This window comes from Balaenoptera ricei, chromosome 7, assembly GCF_028023285.1.
Source record: "Balaenoptera ricei isolate mBalRic1 chromosome 7, mBalRic1.hap2, whole genome shotgun sequence".
Lineage (NCBI taxonomy): Eukaryota > Metazoa > Chordata > Mammalia > Artiodactyla > Balaenopteridae > Balaenoptera > Balaenoptera ricei.
In genome coordinates this window covers 93,898,037-93,921,674 of record NC_082645.1, presented here as the reverse complement: position 1 = coordinate 93,921,674, position 23,638 = coordinate 93,898,037, and the positions used below count along the sequence as shown (strand labels likewise).

Genomic DNA, 23,638 nt, shown 5'->3' with positions numbered 1-23,638 from the left:
GTTGCTAATTATGCCAATTCCTAAGTTTCACCCTAGGCCTAATTAACTAGAACCTTTGCTGTGGAATATGGTAATCTAAATAAAATATTTAACAAATGTCCAGAAAATTAATATGCACACTGAGGGTTTTTTAAAAACAAAATTTTATGGATTTTTTGAAGTAAAATTCCACATATCTCATAAATCTCACAATATATTATTTTGTGCTTTAACCATCAAATAGGATTTAAAGAAATCTTACGTGTACAATTTCAACAAGTATATACACCTGTGTAAACTTTACCCTTGTCATGCACTAAAACATTTCCATGACCCCCGAAAATTCCTTCATATCCACTTCCTGTCAATCTCCCGTCCCCCAGAGCACTGCTCTGATTCTGTTTTTTGTTATATATTTTATTTGATTTATATTAATGCATTTGCCACCCGAGATTGTTTATCCTATTGATGCGTAAGATAAAAGCCACTCACACAAGTTCCAAGCATATGGTCCTGCCTTTTCCCTGACTGGTGGGAAAAACTGCTCCCATTCAAAATAAAAATTTAATTAAGAACTGAACGATTTTTAGCGGCTATGGAAGATTCAGGTGCAAATTGAGTTTGACTATACTGCTCTTCAAAAATTCTATCACATCTGCTTCCTTAATCATTTCCAGATGAATATCAATCACATGGATTATTAATTAAGGGATGGGTGTATTTTAAGGTTAAAAAGTATTTTCCTGTGAGATCCTCAAAACTCCCATCAACAGTGTTAATGTGTGCCTCAGTGACTAATATTACTATATTCTATGACTAATGATACAAATTTTGATATAACTCTATAATCCCCATAATTAACTTTTTAACAACAGACTATACATTCTTTTCAAGTGGATGTGGAGCATTAACAAATCCAGGCCATTTAATGCTCCATAAAATAAGTCTCCATAACCTGTGGTGGTAGTACACAGGTATATGCTTTTATCAAAACTCACTGCACAGTCTACTTAAAATAGGTATTTAAAATAGGTACATTAATAGGTACATAAAATAGGTAAATGATAAGATTGATAAGGGATTAATATTCAACATATATAAACAGCTCATACAATTCAACATCAAAAAAACAACCCTATTAAAAAATGGGCAGAAGAACTGAATATATATTTTTCCAAAGAGGAAATACAGATGGCCAACAGGCACATGAAAAGATGCTCAACATCACTAATAATCAGGGAAATGCAAATCAAAACCACAATGAAGCATCACCTCACACCTATCAGAATGGCTCATTGAAAAGAACACAAACAACAAACGTTGGCAAGGATGTGGAGAAAAGGCGACCCTTGTACACTGTTGGTGGGAATGTAAATTGGTGCAGCCACTGTGGAAAACAGTATGGAAGTTTCTTAAAAAACTAAAAATAGAACTACCATATGACCCAGCCATTCCACTCTGTGGTAGAATATGTGGTGGGAATATATCCAAGAAAAGCAAAAACACTAATTCAAAAAGATACATGCATCCCAATGTTCATAGCAGCATTATTTACAATTGCCAAGATATGGAAGCAACCTAAGTGTCCATCAACAGATGAATGGATAAAGAAGATGTAGGGGACCTCCCTGGTGGTCCAGTGGTTAAGACTTCACCTTCCAATGCAGGGAGTACGGGTTCGATCCCTGGTCAAGGAGCTAAGATCCCACATGCCTCGGGGCCAAAAAACCAAATATAAAACAGAAGCAATATTGCAACAAATTCAATAAAGACTTTAAAAGTGGTCCACATCAATAAATAAATAAATACAATCTTGTTTTTTAAAAAACGATGTGCTATATATATATAGAATGGAATACTACTCAACCATAAAAAAGAATGAAATTTTGCCATTTGCAGCAACATGGATGGACTTGGAGGGCATTATGCTAAGTGAAATAAGTCAGACAGAGAAAGATAAATACTGTATGATATTGCTTATATGTGGAATCTAAAAAGTATAGCAAACTAGTGAATATAGCATAAAAGAAGTAGACTAACAGATATAGAGAACCAACTAGTGGTTAGCAGTGGGGGAAGGGGCAACATGGGGGGGTGTGGGAGCTATAAACTATTGGGCATAAGACAGGCTCAAGGATGTATTGTACAACATGGGGAATATAGCCCATATTTTGTAATAACTATAAATGGAAAGTAATGTTTAAAAATTGTATAAAAATATTAAAAATTCATGTACCTTTAAAATAGGTACGTTTTATCTTATCTTAACACTTTATTGTCTTTTTTAAGGAAGTAGAGTCACTGGAAAATTTAGCATGAAAAATGTGAACTTTCACTGTTACTTCTGTAATAATGTCTGCTTTTGTTTACAATAATATGGAGACAAATGCTTTTAAGTAAAATGATGTTACAATCACAATGGTATCCTTTGGGGAGAATAACAATTTGATCATAAAGAAAATAGACTGTAGTATCTCATTAACAGTGGAGGGTTCAGATCACCAAGTTCTTCCCTCATCCTATTAGTATATGTCCCATCCCCAACCAAGCAAGCAAGTCTATCATCATAGAGGCATAGACCACATATCTGAAGCAGTATTGATAGGTCATGCTATGAGTTGGCATATTTTGATTTATCTTTCTTTTTTCTTTCTAACTTGACACATATTTTTAATGTATACACAAATTCAGTAGCTATCCAACTTTAGCTTATGTTTCATGATTTACATGACTCATTTTATATGCTGTATTTCATGCTTAATCACCTTTTGGAGAGTTACAAGTTATTTCTTTCTTTTGAACATCACTATTTTTCATTGTGATGTAACTGTTTGTGATATGCCTTTCATTTTCTCATGCTTTCTACAAGAAAAAAAGAATAAAAGAGGTGGCATTTAAGTTTAAAAAAAACTATAAATTAAATATATCTATCTACACACATAAAATTCATAGTTATATATCTATATGCATACTGCTACTTGATGACAGTTTCTTAGAAATCTAAGGAAAATTAAATAATAGAGGAGGGAAAGTAAGGTGAAGCTAATTAAATTTATATTCATTTTCCCACTAGGACAGTGATTAGAGGTTGGTGTGAAATACCTGTCTTAGCATTCTGAATGACTGCCTGAAATAAAATTTGGTATGTCTAAGCTTTCAAACTTTTCAATAGTTGAAACTGCCTTATGATTCCACATCATTTTGCCTCCAAATATTATTTTCATAGTTACAAAATTATGTCCATTGAATAGTCCAATGTCAATCTTGCTTCAGTGTTTTGTATAAAATAACTACTGATAAATATTTGCCAAAGAAAATTATCTTGTTTGCCTTTATCATTGCTCTTCTGGTATTCTCTTTGTTATTAATATATGAAGTATCTTCTGGATGATAAATATTTAAGCCTACTTCTCCTGAGTCTCCTAATTTAGATGGCAGATTTTTGTGTGTGTGCAAACTTCTCTAGTTATTTTTCATCACCTATCTGCCAGTCTGGCTTTACGTTTCTTAAGAAAATTTATAGAAAAACCTCATAAACATATAGTCTTCATTAACATCATTAGAATAATCTTAGATTCTGTACAGAATTCCTGAATTTATTGTTGCAAATGAGGCTGTCTTAAAAAGATATACTATAAAAATTTACATTAACAAGCATGCATGTGGTAAGACCCCAGCAACTACAACAAATTATATACCAAATTTGATGACATTTGTGCTATTTAATAGCACATAAGGCTTTGCTTTAGAAAACTACTTACAGCCCAGAGAGTGGGGAGCTCAGAGGTAAGCAAAGACATTTAGGTCTGAGACAGTAACATGAAAGATAGCATGGGATACAGGGCAAGAAGACAGTGCTTGGTTGAACTGGCGATGAATGTGAGGAGGTGGACTTCAAGCTCAGAACACTGCGATGTCAACACAGAACCGGGAAAGGGCATGAGATTCTAGAGGCTGTGAGTGAAAAGAACTCTCAAAGACTGTGAGATTCTCTGGAATAGGAATTCTGAGGTTTTCATCCCTTTATTTTCTGTATCTATCATAGAGCCTGGCACATAAAAGGCCTAAGTGTTAGTTGAATGAATAATATGTGAATGAAGTAGAAATCCATTTGGGTTAAAATAAGGGGTAGGATTTGTTTCTTGCAGGGTGGGGGGGGGGACACCAAGCTCACCTTTCTAGTCACATCTTTCTTTCTTACTCATTATCTTCAAATAATACTGATTTTCATTGCATTTTTAGAATACTCAAAGGCTTTCCTTGCTGAAGAACTTGCTCTTGCTGTGCCATCTTCCTCAAACATATTTCCATAGCTGGCTTTTTGGTCTCAACTCAGAAGCCACATCCTTCCCTGTATCCTTCCCTACTGTATCTTAAGCATCTTCCCCAGTATTACTCTCTGCCACATCACTCTATTAATTTTCTTCATAGCAGCTAACTTAATCTGAAATTACCTCATCTATGTAAGACTTCATTTGTTTACTGTCTATGCTCTTTTCCCAAAGAATATAATCACCTTGAGAATAAAGACCCTGTCAATCTTGTTCACTGCTTTAATCCCAACTCATATTTGTTGAATGAATAAACTTCTGAATAAAGTGTGACTTTTCATATCAATATACTTCGGGCTGAAAAGGCAGAAAAACCTCAAGTGGCAAAAAAATAAGGAATTTATCAGTTTCATCATTAAAGAGCTCATACATGAGGTGAAGGGATTCTTACCACAAAACAATGTCACCAGGATGCATGCGTCAGCTTTGCCTCTTTGGGGCCAGCTCCATTGTCAAGCTCTGTATGATGGCAGCTTCAATAAGGGAGTGAGCTTCTTTTCCCCAAGAGCCCAACCTATTTCTTCTTTGTTACACCCTTGTCACCAACCCAATAACCGGCCAGAAGAAAGAGGTTGCTTAATTGAAACCTAACAGGTGGCTCTTGGAAGTCACAAGTGGCATCAATCCCACCCAAATCACATGCCTGAGAATGGCGGAGGGGTGGGTTCCCAAAGGAAATTTGGAGTATTATTACCAGAATGAAAGAGAACAGATGCTGGGCAGCAAACACAAGATGCTCTGTACAGTATCTTTCTTTGAATCCTTTAATTGACATCAATTATAGCTAGATTCAAATCTAGCATTTTTTTGAATGTTATTTAGTTTTACACAGTGCTTCTATTTCTGATCAGAATAAGGAAAACAGAAAGGAGTGCAGAGGCTATGTTACTTAATATTCCTTTCATTGTTCATGAACATTTCTACAGCTCCTAACAGCTGGTTACCACTCTGCCCTAACACCTCCACGGGGAGGGAGATCACCATCCCCATAGAGGCTCATTTCATCCTTTATCAGCCTTAAATTATGGGACCATGACTCTTTTCTTTTAGCTGAAACCCAATATATAATACTTAGGAAAGTCTCAGTGGTACAGCCTGCAAAGCTCTGGTTGCTAGAGCCATGGCAGACAGCAATTCCTTTGCCTCTGAGGAAATTTCCTCTGCCTTTCTTTCTGCTTTCATCCTCAGGCTACCTTGACTTAAAGAGCTCTCAAACCCAGCATGTCCAACACTGGAACTACCAGCTTCTCTCAGTAGTACTTCTGCCTGACTTCTACATTCTAAATACAGGTTTTCCCCCCACCGCTATCAAAAAGTAGAGTGTTTTTATGAAACCTTTCATAAAATGGTGGAAAGCAAGGAAGCACGTACCTTAGGACACATCTTGCTAAGGGATGCACAAAATGAACTGAGATAAAACACAGACGCTCAAACCCAGTTCAAAGCTCTGGCGACTTGATGCCGTGATGCTGAGTGTAGTTCCAGGTAAGCAGCTTGGCGGTCCCACTTTCACTGCTCAGGGTCTGCTCAGGGTGTGCGCTGCCTCTGGCTGGAAAACAAAGGCTGAACGCTATTTTTGCTTTTCGCCTTTTTCCATAAAAGTGAAAATTCTCCTTAAATTTCTTTCAGTTAACGAAAACAGTACATGCTAATGTAGGTCTTTCCTAAGTGCGAAATGGCCTATAGCGAACTTTCGAAGGGGGTGGGGGAATAACTGTACCTTCTCTCCATTTTCACTGCCCTTGTCATACTTTAGACTCATGTTGTATCTCATCTGTGTCATTGAGTCACCTCCTAACTGCTTTCTTTGCTCCTACTTAACCTTTTCTAGCTCATTCTCAGACAGCATGAGTTATTTCAAAAATACACACCTGCTTCTTTCCTGCTTATATCTGTTAGAGATGCCTTACTCCCTTTAGATTACAGTAAAGGATAAAAGCCCTTCCAGGTATCTGCCCTGCCTCTCTCTCCAGCCTCAGCTCCTCCTTCACAGCTCACACTTGATCATGAAACCCTGGAATCTCCCTGGATGTACCGCATTCTCCCACACTTTTGTAGCTTTTCACCTGCGGTTTCAACTGCCTAGGACACCTTCCTTCCTTCTCTGACTGCTCACTTCTACTCTTCTTTAGAGATTCTACTTTACCTCCCAGGAAGCCTTCTTTTCACTCTGTGTCTGAACCAAGTGCCTCCTCTTTGTGGCCCCATAACTATCTTCTCTCATAACAGTCTTTACATTTGACTGTGAGCTTCCTGAGAGTAGGAATAGAGCCTGTTATTTATGTATCTTACACTTAGGGTTTTTAATCAGAGTTCAATAGATGTTGGTTAAACAAAAGAGTTGACAATCACTGTTGCTCAGTTGGAAATTTCCAAGATTGTAAGGGCACAGCCTAAAACTCGACAAAGAAGAAATTCCACACATTACTTAACTCCAACTCTAGTCAATCAATGTATATATGTATAACAATTATGATGAAAGGAAAACATGGAATTATTGTGACTATTTCATTACAAAGGGGAATATGTAATCTAGATTGCATTATAGAAACTGATACTTTCATAAAAGGGAAATTGCCAAAAGGAAACATGCAAAAGAGTACATATTATGTTCTCGATGGTGTCACAGCTAATATAAATAATATAAATAAAACTACCAGATTTGAGCTCCAAGTCTGACCTTTTAGCAACTCTCTTCAGTGTAACAGAAATTCAACTAGAATAAAAACAGCATTCAAAAGATGAGAGGAGAGGCTTTACCAGAGAGGGAATGATGACAAAATAACAACTCCAAAAGCTAAGGCCTCCAGACCACACTTTCAGAATTTACTGCTTTTTTCCAAAGCTTTCAAAAACCTTAAGGTTCGATTGTAACTAGAAATGTTACACTGTAATTACTGAATGTGAAAGAGGTAAAAGGTTTGCTATGGGAACAGTTAAAAACAAACATTTAACATTTTAAGATAAAGGCATTCAGTAATTATTAATTATTCACAAAATCGGGATAAATATTAATATTTATAAGCCAAAGGATCCTGGTGTGTGATTTTTGTTATATGTCAACTTATATTAAAAATTCAAGAAGGAGCTTCAAGATGGCGGAAGAGTAAGACATGGAGATCACCTTCCTCCCCACAAATACATCAGAAATACATCTACATGTGAAACAACTCCTACAGAACACCTACTGAATGCTGGCAGAAGACCTCAGACCCCCCAAAAGGCAAGAAACTCCCCACGTACCTGGGTAGGGCAAAAGAAAAAAGAAAAAACAAAACAGAGACAAAGAATAGGGATGGGACCTGCACCAGTGGGAGGGAGCTCTGAAGGAGGAAAGGTTTCCGCACACTAGGAAGCCCCTTCCCGGGCGGAGACTGCGAGTGGCGGAGGGGGGAAGCTTCCGAGCCACGGAAGAGAGCGCAGCCACAGGGGTGCGGAGGGCAAAGCGGAGAGATTCCCGCACGGAGGATCAGGGCCGACCAGCACTCACCAGCCCGAGAGGCTTGTCTGCTCACCCGCCAGGGCGGGCGGGGGCTGGGGGCTGAGGCTTGGGCTTCGGAGGTCAGATCCCAGGAGAGGACAGGGGTTGGCGGCGTGAACACAGCCTTAAGGGGCTAGTGCGCCACAGCTGGCCGGGAGGGAGTCCTGGAAAAAGTCTGCAGCTGCTGAAGAGGCAAGAGACTTTTTCTTGCCTCTTTATTTCCTGGTCCGCGAGGAGAGGGGATTCAGAGCGCTGCTTAAAGGAGCTCCAGAGAGGGGGGTTTTAAGCGTGGACCCCAGAGACGGGCATGAGACGCTAAGGCTGCTGCTGCCGCCACCAAGACGCCTGTGTGTGAGCACAGGTCACTCTCCACACCGCCCCTCCCGGGAGCCTGTGCAGCCCGCCACTGCCTGAGTCCCGTGATCCAGGGACAACTTCCCCGGGAGAACACATGGCGTGCCTCAGGCTGCTGCAACGTCATGCTGGCCTCTGCCGCCGCAGGCTCGCCCCGCCTCCTCCGTACCCCTCCCTCCCCCTCGGCCTGAGTGAGCCAGAGCCCCCGAAGCAGCTGCTCCTTTAACCCCGTCCTGTCTGAGTGAAGAACAGACGACCTCAGGCGACCTACACGCAGAGGCGGGGCCAAATCCAAAGCTGAACCCCAGGAGCTGTGCGAACAAAGACGAGAAAGGGAAATCTCTCCCAGCAGCCTCAGGAGCAGCGGATTAAAGCTCCACAATCAACTTGATGTACCCTGCATCTCTAGAATACCTGAATAGACAAGGAATCGTCCCAAACTGAGGATGTGGACTTTGAGAGCAAAGATATATATATATATTTTTTTTTCCCCTTTTTCTCTTATTGTGAGTGTGTATGTGTATGGTTCTGTGTGTGATTTTCTCTGTATAGCTTTGCTTTTACCATTTGTCCTAGAGTTCTATCTGTCCATTTTTTTTTTTTTTACTTAAAAAAATTTTTCATAAAAATTTTTTTTATTTTAATAACTTTATTTTATTTTACTGTACTTCATTTTATTTTATCTTCTTTCTTTCTTTCTCATTTTTCTCCCTTTTATTCTGAGCCACGTGGAGGACAGGCTCTTGGTGCTCCAGCCAGGCGTCAGGGCTGTGCCACTGAGGTGGGAGAGCCAAGTTCAGGACACTGGTCCACAAGAGACCTCCCAGCTCCATGTAATATCAAATGGTGAAAATCTCCCAGAGATCTCCATCTCAATGCCAAGACCCAGCTCCACTAAATGACCAGCAAGCTACAGTGCTGGACACCCTATGCCAAACAACTAGCAAGACAGGAACACAACCCCATCCATTACCAAAGAGACTGCCTAAAATCATAATAAGGCCACAGACACCCCAAAACACACCACCAGACGTGGACGTGCCCACCAGAAAGACAAGATCCAGCCTCATCCACCAGAACACAGGCACGAGTCCCCTCCACCAGGAAGCCTACACAACCCACTGAACCAACCTTAGCCGCTGGGGACAGACACCAAAAACAACAGGAGCTACGAATGTGCAGCCTGCGAAAAAGAGACCCCAAACACAATAAGTTAAGTAAAATGAGAAGACAGAGAAACACACAGCAGATGAAGGAGCAAGGCAAAACCCCAACAGACCTAACAAATGAAGAGGAAATAGGCAGTCTATCTGAAAAAGTATTCAGAATAATGATAGTAAAGATGATCCAAAATCTTGGAAATAGAATGGAGAAAATACAAGAAACGTTTAACAAGAACCTAGAGGAACTAAACAGCAAACAAACAGTGATGAACAACACAATAAATGAAATTTTAAATTCTCTAGAAGCAATCAATTGCAGAATAACTGAGGGAGAAGAACGGATAAGTGACCTGGAAGATAAAATAGTGGAAAAAACTACTGCAGAGCAGAATAAAGAAAAAAGAATGAAAAGAATTGAGGACAGTCTCAGAGACCTCTGGGACAACATTAAATGCACGAACATTCGAATTATAGGGGTCTCAGAAGAAGAAGAGAGAAAGAAAGGGATGGAGAAAATATTTGAAGAGATTATAGTTGAAAACTTACCTAATATGGGAAAGGAAATAGTTAATCAAGTCCAAGAAGCACAGAGAGTCCCATACAGGATATATCCAAGGAGAAACACACCAAGACACGTATTAATCAAACTATCAAAAATTAAATACAAGGAACAGATATTAAAAGCAGGAAGGGAAAAACAACAAGTAACACATAAGGGAATCCCCAAAAGGTTAACAGCTGATCTTTCAGCAAAAACTCTGCAAGCCAGAAGGGAGTGGCAGGACATATTTAAAGTGATGAAGGAGAAAAACCTACAACCAAGATTGCTCTATCCAGCAAGGATCTCATTCAGATTTGACGGAGAAATTAAAACCTTTACAGACAAGCAAAAGCTAAGAGAATTCAGCACCACCAAACCAGCTTTACAACAAATGCTAAAGGCACTTCTCTAGGCAGGAAACACAAGAGAAGGAAAAGACCTACAATAATAAACCCAGAACAATTAAGAAAATGGTAATAGGAACATACATATCGATAATTACCTTAAATGTATATGGATTAAATGCTCCAACCAAAAGACATGGATTGGCTCAATGGATACAAAAACAAGACCCATATATATGCTGTCTACAGGAGACCCACTTCAGACCTAGGGACACACAGAGACTGAAAGTGAGGGGATGGAAAAAGATATTCCATGCAAATGGAAATCAAAAGAAAGTTGGAGTAGCAATTCTCATATCAGACAAAATAGACTTTACAATAAAGACTATTACAAGAGACAAAGAAGGACACTACATACTGATCAAGGGATCGATCCAAGAAGAAGATATAACAATTGTAAATATTTATGCACCCAACATAGGAGCACCTCAATACATAAGGCAAATACTACCAGCCATAAAAGGGGAAATCGACAGTAACACAATCATAGGAGGGGACTTTAACACCCCACTTTCACCAATGGACACATCATCCAAAATGAAAATAAATAAGGAAACACAAGCTTTAAATGATACATTAAAGAACATGGACTTAATTGATATTTATAGGACATTCCATCCAAAAACAACAGAATACACATTTTTCTCAAGTTCTCATGGAACATTCTCCAGGATAGATCATGTCTTGGGTCACAAATCAAGCCTTGGTAAATTTAAGAAAATTGAAATCGTATCAAGTATCTTTTCTTACCACAATGCTATGAGACTAGATATCAATTACAGGAAATAATCTGTAAGAAATACAAACACATGGAGGATAAACAGCACACTACTTAATAACCAAGATATCACTGAAGAAATCAAAAAATCCCCAGAAACAAATGACAATGAAAACACAACGACCCAAAACGTATGGGATGCAGCAAAAGCAGTTCTAAGAGGGACGTTTATAGCAATACAATCCTACCGTAAGAAACAAGAAACATCACAAATAAACAACCTAACGTTACACCTAAAGCAATTAGAGAAAGAAGAACAAAAAAAAAACCCAAAGTTAGCAGAAGGAAAGAAATCATAAAGATCAGATCAGAAATAAATGAAAAAGAAATGAAGGAAACGATAGTAAAGATCAATAAAACTAAAAGCTGGGTCTTTGAGAAGGTAAACAAAATTGATAAACCATTAGCCAGCCTTATCAAGAAAAAAAGGGAGAACACTCAAATCAGTAGAATTAGAAATGAAAAAGGAGAAGTAACAACGGACACTGCAGAAATACAAAGGATCATGAGAGATTACTACAAGCACCTATATGCCAATAAAATGGACAACCGGGAAGAAATGGACAAATTCTTAGAAATGCACAACCTTCCGAGACTGAACCAGGAAGAAATAGAAAATATGAACAGACCAATCACAAGCACTGAAATTGAATCTGTGTTTAAAAATCTTCCAACAAACAAAAGCCCAAGACCAGAAGGCTTCACAGGCGACTTCTATCATACATTTAGAGAAGAGCTAACACCTATCCTTCTCAAACTCTTCCAAAATATAGCAGACGGAGGAACACTCCCAAACTCATTCTACGAGGCCACCATCACTCTGATACCAAAACCAGACAAAGATGTCACGAAGAAAGAAAACTACAGGCCAATATTGCTGATGAACATAGATGCAAAAATCCTCAACAAAATACTAGCAAACAGAATCCAACAGCACATTAAAAGGATCATACACCATGATCAAGTGGGGTTTATCCCAGGAATGCAAGGATTCTTCAATATATGCAAATCAATCAACGTGATACACCATATTAACAAATTGAAGGAGAAAAACCATATGATCATCTCAATAGATGCAGAGAAAGCTTTTGACAAAATTCAACACCCATTTATGATAAAAACCCTCCAGAAAGTGGGCATAGAGGGAACTTTCCTCAACATAATAAAGCCCATATATGACAAACCCACAGCCAACATCGTCCTCAATGGTGAAAAACTGAAACCATTTCCACTAAGATCAGGAACAAGACAAGGTTGCCCACTCTCACCACTATTATTCAACATAGTTTTCGAAGTTTTAGCCACAGCAATCAGAGAAGAAAAAGAAATAAAAGGAATCCAAATTGGAAAAGAAGAAGTAAAGCTGTCATTGTTTGGAGATGACATGATACTATACATAGAGGATCCTAAAGATGCTACCAGATAACTACTAGAGCTAATCAATGAATTTGGTAAAGTAGCAAGATATAAAATTAATGCACAGAAATCTCTTGCATTTCTATACAGTAATGATGAAAAATCTGAAACTGAAATTAAGAAAACACTCCCATTTACCATTGCAACAAAAAGAATAAAGTATCTAGGAATAAACCTAAGGAGACAAAAGACCTGTATGCAGAAAATTATAAGACACTGATGAACGAAATTAAAGATGATACAAATAGATGGAGAGATATACCATGTTCTTGGATTGGAAGAATCAACATTGTGAAATCACTCTACTACCCAAAGCAATCTAGAGATTCAATGCAATCCCTATCAACTACCACTGGCATTTTTCACAGAACTAGAACAAAAAATTTCACAATTTGTATGGAAACACAAAAGACCCCGAATAACCAAAGCAATCTTGAGAAAGAAAAACGGAGCCGGAGGAATCAGACTCCCTGATTTCAGACTATACTGCAAATTCACAGTAATCAAGACAGTATGGTACTGGCACAGAAACAGAAATATAGATCAATGGAACAGGATAGAAGGCCCAGAGATAAACCCATGCACATACGGTCACCTTATCATTGATAAAGGAGGGAAGAATATACAGTGGAGAAAACACAGCCTCTTCAATAAGTGGTGCTGGGAAAACTGCACAGCTATATGTAAAAGAATGAAATTAGAACACTCCCTAGCACCATACACAAAAATAAACCCAAAATGGATAAAAGACCTAAATGTAAGGCCAGACACTAAAAAACTCTTAGAGGAAAACATAGGCAGAACACTCTATGACATAAATCACAGCAAGATCCTTTTTGACCCACCTCCTAGAGAAATGGAAATAAAAACAAAAATAAACAAATGGGACCTAATGAAACTTAAAAGCTTTTTCACATCAAAGGAAACCATAAACAAGACGAAAAGACAACCCTCAGAATGGGAGAAAATATTTGCAAATGAAGCAACTGACAAAGGATTAATCTCCAAAATTTACAAGCAGCTCATGCAGCTCAATATCAAAAAACAAACAACCTAATCCAAAAATGGGCTGAAGTCCTAAATAGACATTTCTCCGAAGAAGATATACAGATTGACTAAAGACACCTGAAAGAATGCTCAACATCATTAATCATTAGAGAAATGCAAATCAAAACTACAATGAGATAACATCTCACACCGGTCAGAATGGCCATCATTAAAAATATACAAACAATAAATGCTGGAGAGGGTGTGGAGAAGAGAACCCTCTTGCACTGTTGGTGGGAATGTAAATTGATACAGCCACTATGGAGAACAGTATGGAGGTTCCTTAAAAAACTAAAAATAGAACTACCATACAACCCAGCAATCCCACTACTGGGCATATACCCTGAGAAAACCGTAATTCAAAAAGAGTCATGTACCAAAATGTTCATTGCAGCTCTATTTACAATAGCCAGGACATGGAAGCAACCTAAGTGTCCATCAAGAGATGAATGGATAAAGAAGATATGGCACACATATACAATGGAATATAACTCAGCCATAAAAGGAAACGAAATTGAGTTATTTGTAGTGAGGTGGATGGACCTAGAGTCTGTCATACAGAGTGAAGTAAGTCAGAAAGAGAAAAACAAATACCGTATGCTAACCCATATATATGGAATCTAAGAAGAAAAAGAAAGTCATGAAGAACCTAGGGGTACGACGGGAATAAAGATGCAGACCTACTAGAGAATGGACTTGAGGATACGGGGAGGGGGAAGGCTAAGCTGGGACAAAGTGAGAGAGTGGCATGGACATATATACACTACCAAACATAAAATAGATAGCTAGTGGGAAGCAGCCGCATAGCACTGGGTAGATCAGCTCGGTGCTTTGTGACCACCTAGAGGGGTGGGATAGGGAGGGTGGGAGGGAGGGAGGCGTAAGAGGGAAGAGATATGTGGACATATGTATATGTATAACTGATTCACTTTGTTATAAAGCAGAAACTAACACACCATTGTAAAGCAAGTATACTCCAATAATGACGTTAAAAAAAAAAAATTCAAGTGGAGTTAGACTATAGTATTTATACTGATTTCCTAAATTTATTTCTAACTTGCTAAAATGAGATTTTTTTAAGACTTTTTATTTTGGAATAGTGTATTTACAGAAATGTTGCAAAGATAGTACAGAGAGTTCCAGTGCACCCCTCATCTCACATTGGGTTTCCTCCTTTGTTAGCATTTTATATTACCATTGTATACTTGTCAAACCTCAGAAACTAACATTGGCACATTTACTATTAACAAAACTCCAGACTTTATTTGGATTTGACCAGTTTTTGACCTTTGACTCTTCTTTCTGTTCCATAATCCCATTCAGGGTGATACATTGCATTTATTTTTTTTAAAGTATCTTACTAGCTTTATTTAGATATAGTTGACATATAACATTGTATAAGTTTAAGGTATACAGTGTGTTGATTTAATACACTTCTACATTGCAAAATGATTACCACCATAGCATTAGCTAACACCTCCATCTCCTCATGTAATTATCATGCCTTTTTTGTGGTAAGAACATTTATTTTTTTTAATTCTTTTTCAAATTATTTTCCCAATTAGGTTGTTATAGAATATTGAGCAGAGTTCCCTGTGCTATACAGTAGGTCCTTGTTGGTTATCCATTTTAAATATAGCAATGTATACTGAGTGAAGTGAGTCAGAGAGAGAAAGAGAAATATTGTATGATATTGCTTATATGCAGAATCTAAAAAAAAAAAAATTATAGAAATGAACTATTTACAAAACAGAATTCAGACTCACAGGCTTAGAGAACGAACTTATGGTTACCAGGGGGGAAGGCTGGTGGCGAGGGATAGTTAGGGAGTTTGGGATTGACATGCACACATTGCATTGAGTTGTCCTGTCTCTCCGTCCCCTCTGATCATGACAGTTTCCTCAGTCTATTCTCTTTTCATGACTGACAGTCTTGAGAAGTATTAGGCAAGTACGCTGTAAAATGTTCCCCAATCTAGGTTCGTCTGTTTTCTCATGACTAAACTGAGACAAAATGAGATTTTTCAGGGAAATAGCACTTGCTTAAGTAGTCATTTTAAGGAGCCCTTTTCTTTGTGTGCCATAAAAGCCTGTGAAAACCTTCTTAGTTTATTCAGTCCCTAGTCAGACCCCAAAACAAGATCCAGCAAGATTAAATCACACATTGCCATTTTTTATTTTAAAGAGTTGTTATGATTTATTGAGGCACTCTTTCCAAGTTACAGTAGCTTTGAAAATGTTAGATGTTCTGGTTGTCAACTGGAATGGAATTGGGAGTGCTGCCAGTGCCCCTCAATTAAGCTGAATTGGGGGTGCCCGCCTTTTGCCAGCTCAGGTTGGCATTTTTCTGAGGCACTGAACTCTATTGCCATGCTCTGAGGAGGTCAAGGTCAGACTCTGGAAATGTCTTTGGTCATCAAGAATCTGCTGTATGTGCTAGAGCTGTGGGAAAAAAAGTTATACAAATTCAGAGTTTCATCTACTAAATTTGTTTTCCTATTTAGCCATTTAAATCATTAATCAAATGAGCCACTTAAGCCACCCAAATGAAATGTGGTTTTGGAAGAGATTAAGGGTCTAAGTAGGGGCTGAATTTAAATGCTAACAGCATTACATTAAGAGTCGGTGAGAGAATAAGGGCATTTACCATTTTGCCTGGCTCTACACCATTTACAGATACTTCCATTGCTGTGATTGATTTTTATAATAGTGAATAAATAGAAGCCCTACATAAAAGTTCTCTTTAAATGCCAGAGAGATGAGTAATCTAAAGGTAAAGTTGTTCAAAGTCATTTTGCAACAATACGGGGGCAAATTTTCCATGGTCTCATGAGGCAGCTTAAGAATAGGACTTAGATATTATCAAGATTCTTTAGCTATATACACAGGATAGAAACACTTATTTAATGGCTTGGAAATCTATGTGTCAAATATGAAAGTAAAAAGAATGTTCTTTATGTTTAAAAATATATTGTATGTTCAGAAACAAAATACATCATGGGAAGAAGATCCTCCTCTTTACATATTTACTGAAACTACATTTCCTTTAATAATTTGAGTCATTGATGCTGCACCTAATACTTTATAATAATAATATTTTATTTTTACCAGGATTGAAGAATCCGAAAGAAAACATGATCTGTGGCCTTTCTCTAGGTAGAAAACTGGGATTTCATTTGTAAAATAAGCAACTAAGAACAGATCATGTGCAAAGATTGGAGCATTGCATGTTAACTGGTGACGAATAACTGAATTCCTTAGGAGTCAGAGCTTTTAGAGACGCTCTTCTGCGTTTTGTGCCTTTAATTATATGACCTTCTCTTTTTTTTTATCCCTCCTTACTGTTTATAATGTAAACATTAGCTCCTACATTAAGGTCAGTAAGTTTTTAGAAGGGACCAAAGGGAAAAAATTTTATACTTACACAATATTGAATTTATCATTTAATAATTTGACTTTATTATAATATTTATTACTACATTCCCTAACAATATAGGTTAACAACACAAAATTGTCACTATTGTGAATCAAAGTGGTTGAATATATTAATAACTTTTTTTTTTTTTCATGTAATGTCTGAAACATTTATATTAACATGTTTCCATACAAATAACCCAATGAAAGTTTAGTATTAGTTGTTTTGTTCGTTTTTTTATACTGCAGGTTCTTATTAGGCATCAGTTTTATACACATCAGTGTATACATGTCAATCCCAATCGCCCAATTCAGCACACCACCATCCCCACCCCACCGCAGTTTTCCCCCCTTGGTGTCCATATGTCCATTCTCTACATCTGTGTCTCAACTTCTGCCCTGCAAACTGGCTCATCTGTACCATTTTTCTAGGTTCTGCATACATGCATTAATATACGATATTTGTTTTTCTCTTTCTGACTTACTTCACTCTGTATGACAGTCTCTAGATCCATCCACGTCTCAACAAATGACTCAATTTCGTTCCTTTTTATGGCTGAGTAATATTCCATTGTATATATGTACCACATCTTCTTTATCCATTCGTCTGTTGATGGGCATTTAGGTTGCTTCCATGGCCTGGCTATTGTAAATAGTGCTGCAATGAACATTCGGGTGCATGTGTCTTTTTGAATTACGGTTTTCTCTGGGTATATGCCCAGTAGTGGGATTGCTGGGTCATATGGTAATTCTATTTTTAGTTTTTTAAGGAACCTCCATATTGTTCTCCATAGTGGCTGTATCAATTTACATTCCCACCAACAGTGCAAGAGGGTTCCCTTTTCACCACACCCTCTCCAGCATTTGTTGTTTGTAGATTTTCTGATGATGCCCATTCTAGCAGGAGTGAGGTGATACCTCATTGTAGTTTTGATTTGCATTTCTCTAATAATTAGTGATGTTGAGCATCTTTTCATGTGCTTCGTGGCCATCTGTATGTCTTCTTTGGAGAAATGTCTATTTAGGTCTTCTGCCCATTTTTGGATTGGGGTGTTTGTTTCTTTGATATTGAGCTGAATGAGCTGTTTATATATTTTGGAGATTAATCCTTTGTCCGTTGATTCATTTGCAAATATTTTCTCCCATTCTGAGGGTTGTCTTTTCGTCTTGTTTATGGTTTCCTTTGCTGTGCAAAAGCTTTGAAGTTTCATTAGGTCCCACTTGTTTATTTTTGTTTTTATTTCCATTACTCTAGGAGGTGGATCAAAAAAGATCTTGCTGTGATTTATGTCAAAGAGTGTTCTTCCTATGTTTTCCTCTAAGAGTTTTAAAGTGTCCAGTCTTATATTTAGGTCTCTAATCCATTTTGAGTTTATTTTTGTGTATGGTGTTAGGGAGTGTTCTAATTTCATTCTTTTACATGTAGCTGTCCAGTTTTCCCAGCACCACTTATTGAAGAGACTGTCTTTTCTCCATTGTATATCTTTGCCTCCTTTGTCATAGATTAGTTGACCATAGGTGCGTGGGTTAATGTCTGGGCTTTCTATCTTGTTCCATTGATCTATGTTTCTGTTTTTGTGCCAGTACCATATTGTCTTGATTACTGTAGCTTTGTAGTATAGTCTGAAGTCAGGGAGTCTGATTCCTCCAGCTCCATTTTTTTGCCTCAAGACTGCTTTGCCTATTCGGGGTCTTTTGTGTCTCCATACAAATTTTAAGATGATTTGTTCTAGCTCCGTAAAAAATGCCATTGGTAATTTGATAGGGATTGCATTGAATCTGTAGATTGCTTTGGGTAGTATACTCATTTTCACAATGTTGATTCTTCCAATCCAAGAACATGGTATATCTCTCCATCTGTTGGTATCATCTTTAATTTCTTTCATCAGTGTCTTATAGTTTTCTGCATACAGGTCTTTTGTCTCCCTAGGTAGGTTTATTCCTAGGTATTTTATTCTTTTTGTTGCAATGGTAAATGGGAGTGTTTCCATAATTTCTCTTTCAGATTTTTCATCATTAGTGTATAGGAATGCAAGAGATTTCTGTGCATTAATTTTGTATCCTGCAACTTTACCATATTCATTAATTAGCTCTAGCAGTTTTCTGGTGGCAGTTTTAGGATTCTCTGTGTATAGTATCATGTCATCCGCAAACAGTGACAGTTTTACTTCTTCTTTTCCAATTTGTATTCCTTTTATTTCTTTTTCTTCTCTGATTGCCGTGGCTAGGACTTCCAAAACTATGTTGAATAATAGTGGTGAGAGTGGACATCCTTGTCTCGTTCCTGATCTTAGAGGAAATGCTTTCAGTTTTTCACCATTGAGAATGATGTTTGCTGTGGGTTTGTCATATATGGCCTTTATTATGTTGAGGTAGGTTCCCTCTATGCCCACTTTCTGGAGAGTTTTTATCAGAAATGGGTGTTGAATTTTGTCAAAAGCTTTTTCTGCATCTATTGAGATGATCATATGGTTTTTATTCTTCAATTTGTTAATATGGTGTATCACATTGATTGATTTGCGTATATTGAAGAATCCTTGCATCCCTGGGATAAATCCCACTTGATCGTGGTGTATGATCCTTTTAATGTGTTGTTGGATTCTGTTTGCTAGTATTTTGTTGAGGATTTTTGCATCTATATTCATCAGTGATATTGGTCTGTAATTTTCTTTTTTTGTAGTGTCTTTGTCTGGTTTTGGTATCAGGGTGATGGTGGCCTCATAGAATGAGTTTGGGAGTGTTCCTTCCTCTGCAATTTTTTGGAAGAGTTTGAGAAGGATGGGTGTTAGCTCTTCTCTAAATGTTTGATAGAATTCACCTGTGAAGCCATCTGGTCCTGGACTTTTGTTTGTTGGAAGATTTTTAATCACAGTTTCAATTTCATTACTTGTGATTGGTCTGTTCATATTTTCTATTTCTTCCTGGTTCAGTCTTGGAAGGTTATACCTTTCTAAGAATTTGTCCATTTCTTCCAGGTTGTCCATTTTATTGGCATAAAGTTGCTTGTAGTAGTCTCTTAGGATGCTTTGTATTTCTGCAGTGTCTGTTGTAACTTCTCCTTTTTCATTTCTGATTTTATTGATTTGAGTCCTCTCCCTCTTTTTCTTGATGAGTCTGGCTAATGGCTTATCAATTTTGTTTATCTTCTCAAAGAACCAACTTTTAGTTTTATTGATCTTTGCTATTGTTTTCTTTGTTTCTATTTCATTTATTTCTGCTCTGATCTTTATGATTTCTTTCCTTCTGCTAACTTTGGGTTTTGTTTGTTCTTCTTTCTCTAGTTTCTTTAAGTGTAAGGTTAGATTGTTTACTTGAGCTTTTTCTTGTTTCTTTAGGTAGGCTTGTATAGCTATAAACTTCCCTCTTAGAACTGCTTTTGCTGCATCCCATAGGTTTTGGGTCGTCGTGTTTTCATTGTCATTTGTCTCTAGGTATTTTTTGATTTCCTCTTTGATTTCTTCAGTGATCTCTTGGTTATTTAGTAACGTATTGTTTAGCCTCCATGTGTTTGTCCTTTTTACGTTTTTTTCCCTGTAATTCATTTCTAATCTCATAGCGTTGTGGTCAGAAAAGATGCTTGATATGATTTCAATTTTCTTAAATTTACTGAGGCTTGATTTGTGACCCAAGATGTGATCTATCTTGGAGAATGTTCCATGCGCACTTGAGAAGAACGTGTAATCTGCTGTTTTTGGATGGAATGTCCGATATATATCAATTAAATCTATCTGGTCTATTGTGTCATTTAAAGCTTCTGTTTCCTTATTTATTTTCATTTTGGATGATCTGTCCATTGGTGTAAGTGAGGTGTTAAAGTCCCCCACTATGATTGTGTTACTGTCGATTTCCTCTTTTATAGCTGTTAGCAGTTGCCTTATGTATTGAGGTGCTCCTATGTTGGGTGCATATATATTTATAATTGTTATATCTTCTTCTTGGATTGATCCCTGGATCATTATGTAGTGTCCTTCCTTGTCTCTTGTAACATTCTTTATTTTAAAGTCTATTTTATCTGATATGAGTATAGCTACTCCAGCTTTCTTTTGATTTCCATTTGCATGGAATATCTTTTTCCATCCCCTCACTTTCAGTCTGTATGTGTCCCTAGGTCTAAAGTGGGTCTCTTGTAGACAGCATATATATGGGTCTTGTTTTTGTATCCATTCAGCCAGTCTATGTCTTTTGGTTGGGGCATTTAATCCATTCACGTTTAAGGTAATAATCGATATGTATGTTCCTATGACCATTTTCTTAATTGTTTTGGGTTTGTTTTTGTAGGTCCTTTTCTTCTCTTGTGTTTCCCACTTAGAGAAGTTCCTTTAGCATTTGTTGTAGAGCTGGTTTGGTGGTGCTGAATTCTCTTAGCTTTTGCTTGTCTGTAAAGCTTTTGATTTCTCCATCAAATCTAAATGAGATCCTTGCCGGGTAGAGTAATCTTGGTTGTAGGTTCTTCCCTTTCATCACTTTAAGTATATCATGCCACTCCCTTCTGGCTTGCAGAGTTTCTGCTGAGAAATCAGCTGTTAACCTTATGGGAGTTCCCTTGTATGTTATTTGTCGTTTTTCCCTTGCTGCTTTCAATAATTTTTCTTTGTCTTTAATTTTTGCCACTTTGATTACTATGTGTCTCGGCGTGTTTCTCCTTGGGTTTATCCTGTATGGGACTCTCTGCGCTTCCTGGACTTGGGTGGCTATTTCCTTTCCCATGTTAGGGAAGTTTTCAACTATAATCTCTTCAAATATTTTCTCTGGTCCTTTCTCTCTCTCTTCTCCTTCTGGGACCCCTATAATGCGAATGTTGTTGCGTTTAATGTTGTCCCAGAGGTCTCTTAGGCTGTCTTCATTTCTTTTCATTCTTTTTTCTTTAGTCTGTTCCGCAGCAGTGAATTCCATCATTCTGTCTTCCAGGTCACTTATCCGTTCTTCTGCCTCAGTTATTCTGCTATTGATTCCTTCTAGTGTAGTTTTCATTTCAGTTATTGTATTGGTCATCTCTGTTTGTTTGTTCTTTAATTCTTCTAGGTCTTTGTTAATCATTTCTTGCATCTTCTCAATCTTTGCCTCCATTCTTATTCCAAGGTCCTGGATCATCTTCACTATCATTATTCTGAATTCTTTTTCTGGAAGGTTGCCTATCTCCACTTCATTTAGTTGTTTTTCTGGGGTTTTTTCTTGCTCCTTCATCTGGTACATAGCCCTCTGCCTTTTCATCTTCTCTATCTTTCTGTAACTGTGGTTTTTGGTCCACAGGCTGCAGGATTATAGTTTTTCTTGCTTCTGTTGTCTGCCCTCTGGTGGTTGAGGCTATCTAAGAGGCTTGATGGGAGGCTCTGGTGGTGGGTAGAGCTGACTCTATATTAATAACTTTTAACTATTAATTCCAAAGGAAGACTTTAGGAAAACAGGAATCAACTATTTGGTTAGTAAATAAAATTGTCACTTTGAAATCCATTTTACTTTAAAATATATGCTGATACTTGTTATACAAATTGTCTCTGAAAAAGACCTTAATGAAATTCAGTTCCTATGTTTTCTTCTGTGGGGCATTAAGGGAAAATTACCTTGTTTACTGTACATCAAATAAAAAAGTTAACAAAATACTACTTTACATACCAACTGTCAATAAACACAGTATGCATATGTTCTTAAAAAAATAGGATTTAGACCTTTATAAACTTAAGTTAGATATTTTGGGTGAAATTTTAAAAAGAGCTTAGAGTCAAAAGTTTTTTTTTTTTTATTTTGATAGTCATGAAATACTGGGAGATAAAAATGCTTTTATTAAAAACCATAATCATGTTATTATTTCTTTTTTTACATTCTTGTAACTATTGCTAATTCTACCATCAAAATAGTTGAAACTAAATCTTTTTTATTTCCTCATTGACTTGCCATACTATTAAGCTCTTGATAAAGAAAGTAAAAAAGGGCCACATGGGTGAGAGGACAATCAGAGGCCTTGGAGTCAAACTGAACTGGGTTCAAATCCTGACTCAGCCACTTTGATCCGGAGCAAATCATTTAACTTCTGATTATCATGACATTTTTGAAATCATGATAACTGCATCATAGTGTGTGATGAAGATTATATGATAAAATATACTGAAAATACTGAGCTCAGTTCTTAAAACAAAGCCAGTGTATATTGACTGTTTATCTATGCTATTTCTAAACTGCCCATCTGTTCAGCATAGAACTTCCTGGGAAGAGCAGGTTAGAGATTTACTGAGCAATTGCTTCCCTGTGTGTCTTAGGGAGAGGGTCCAAGAGTGGAGGACATAGGCAGAACAGGTCTAAAGAGAGAAAAAATGAACTAAAATATTTAATAACTCATTAGAAAAGATGAGACTGTCCTCCACAGATTTTTGAATAAACTCAACCATATAAATATTTACTTTTCTAAAATGAAATAATTGCTGGTAAGAAAGTGAGTTCTAATGACCATACTACCCAAGACATTCTACAGATTCAATGCAATCCCTATCAAACTACCAATGGCATTTTTCACAGAACTGGAACAAAATAATTTAAAATTTATATGGAAACACAAAAGACCCCGAAGAGCCAAAACAATCTTAAGAAAGAAGAACAAGCTGGAGGAATCATGGTCCCTGACTTCAGACTATACTACAAAGCTACAGTAATCAAAATAGTATGGTACTGGCACAAAAACAGACACAGAGATCAATGGAACAGGATAGAAAGCCCAGAAATAAACCCACACACCTATG

At 37.3% G+C, this 23,638-nt stretch overlaps 1 long non-coding RNA gene across 1 annotated transcript in view; it reads right to left on the bottom strand.

Annotated features, from left to right (window-relative positions):
- LOC132368665 (uncharacterized) overlaps positions 1 to 8,166 on the bottom strand; it is a 131,220-nt gene extending 123,054 nt beyond the window's left edge. Inside the window, exons 1-2 of the long non-coding RNA XR_009504144.1 lie at positions 7,801 to 8,166; positions 5,682 to 5,859 (exon numbers count right to left, since the gene is read on the bottom strand). This is a non-coding gene — a long non-coding RNA (uncharacterized LOC132368665). The remainder of the gene's footprint in view (positions 1 to 5,681; positions 5,860 to 7,800) is intronic.
- Between the last annotated feature and the right edge of the window lie 15,472 nt (positions 8,167 to 23,638).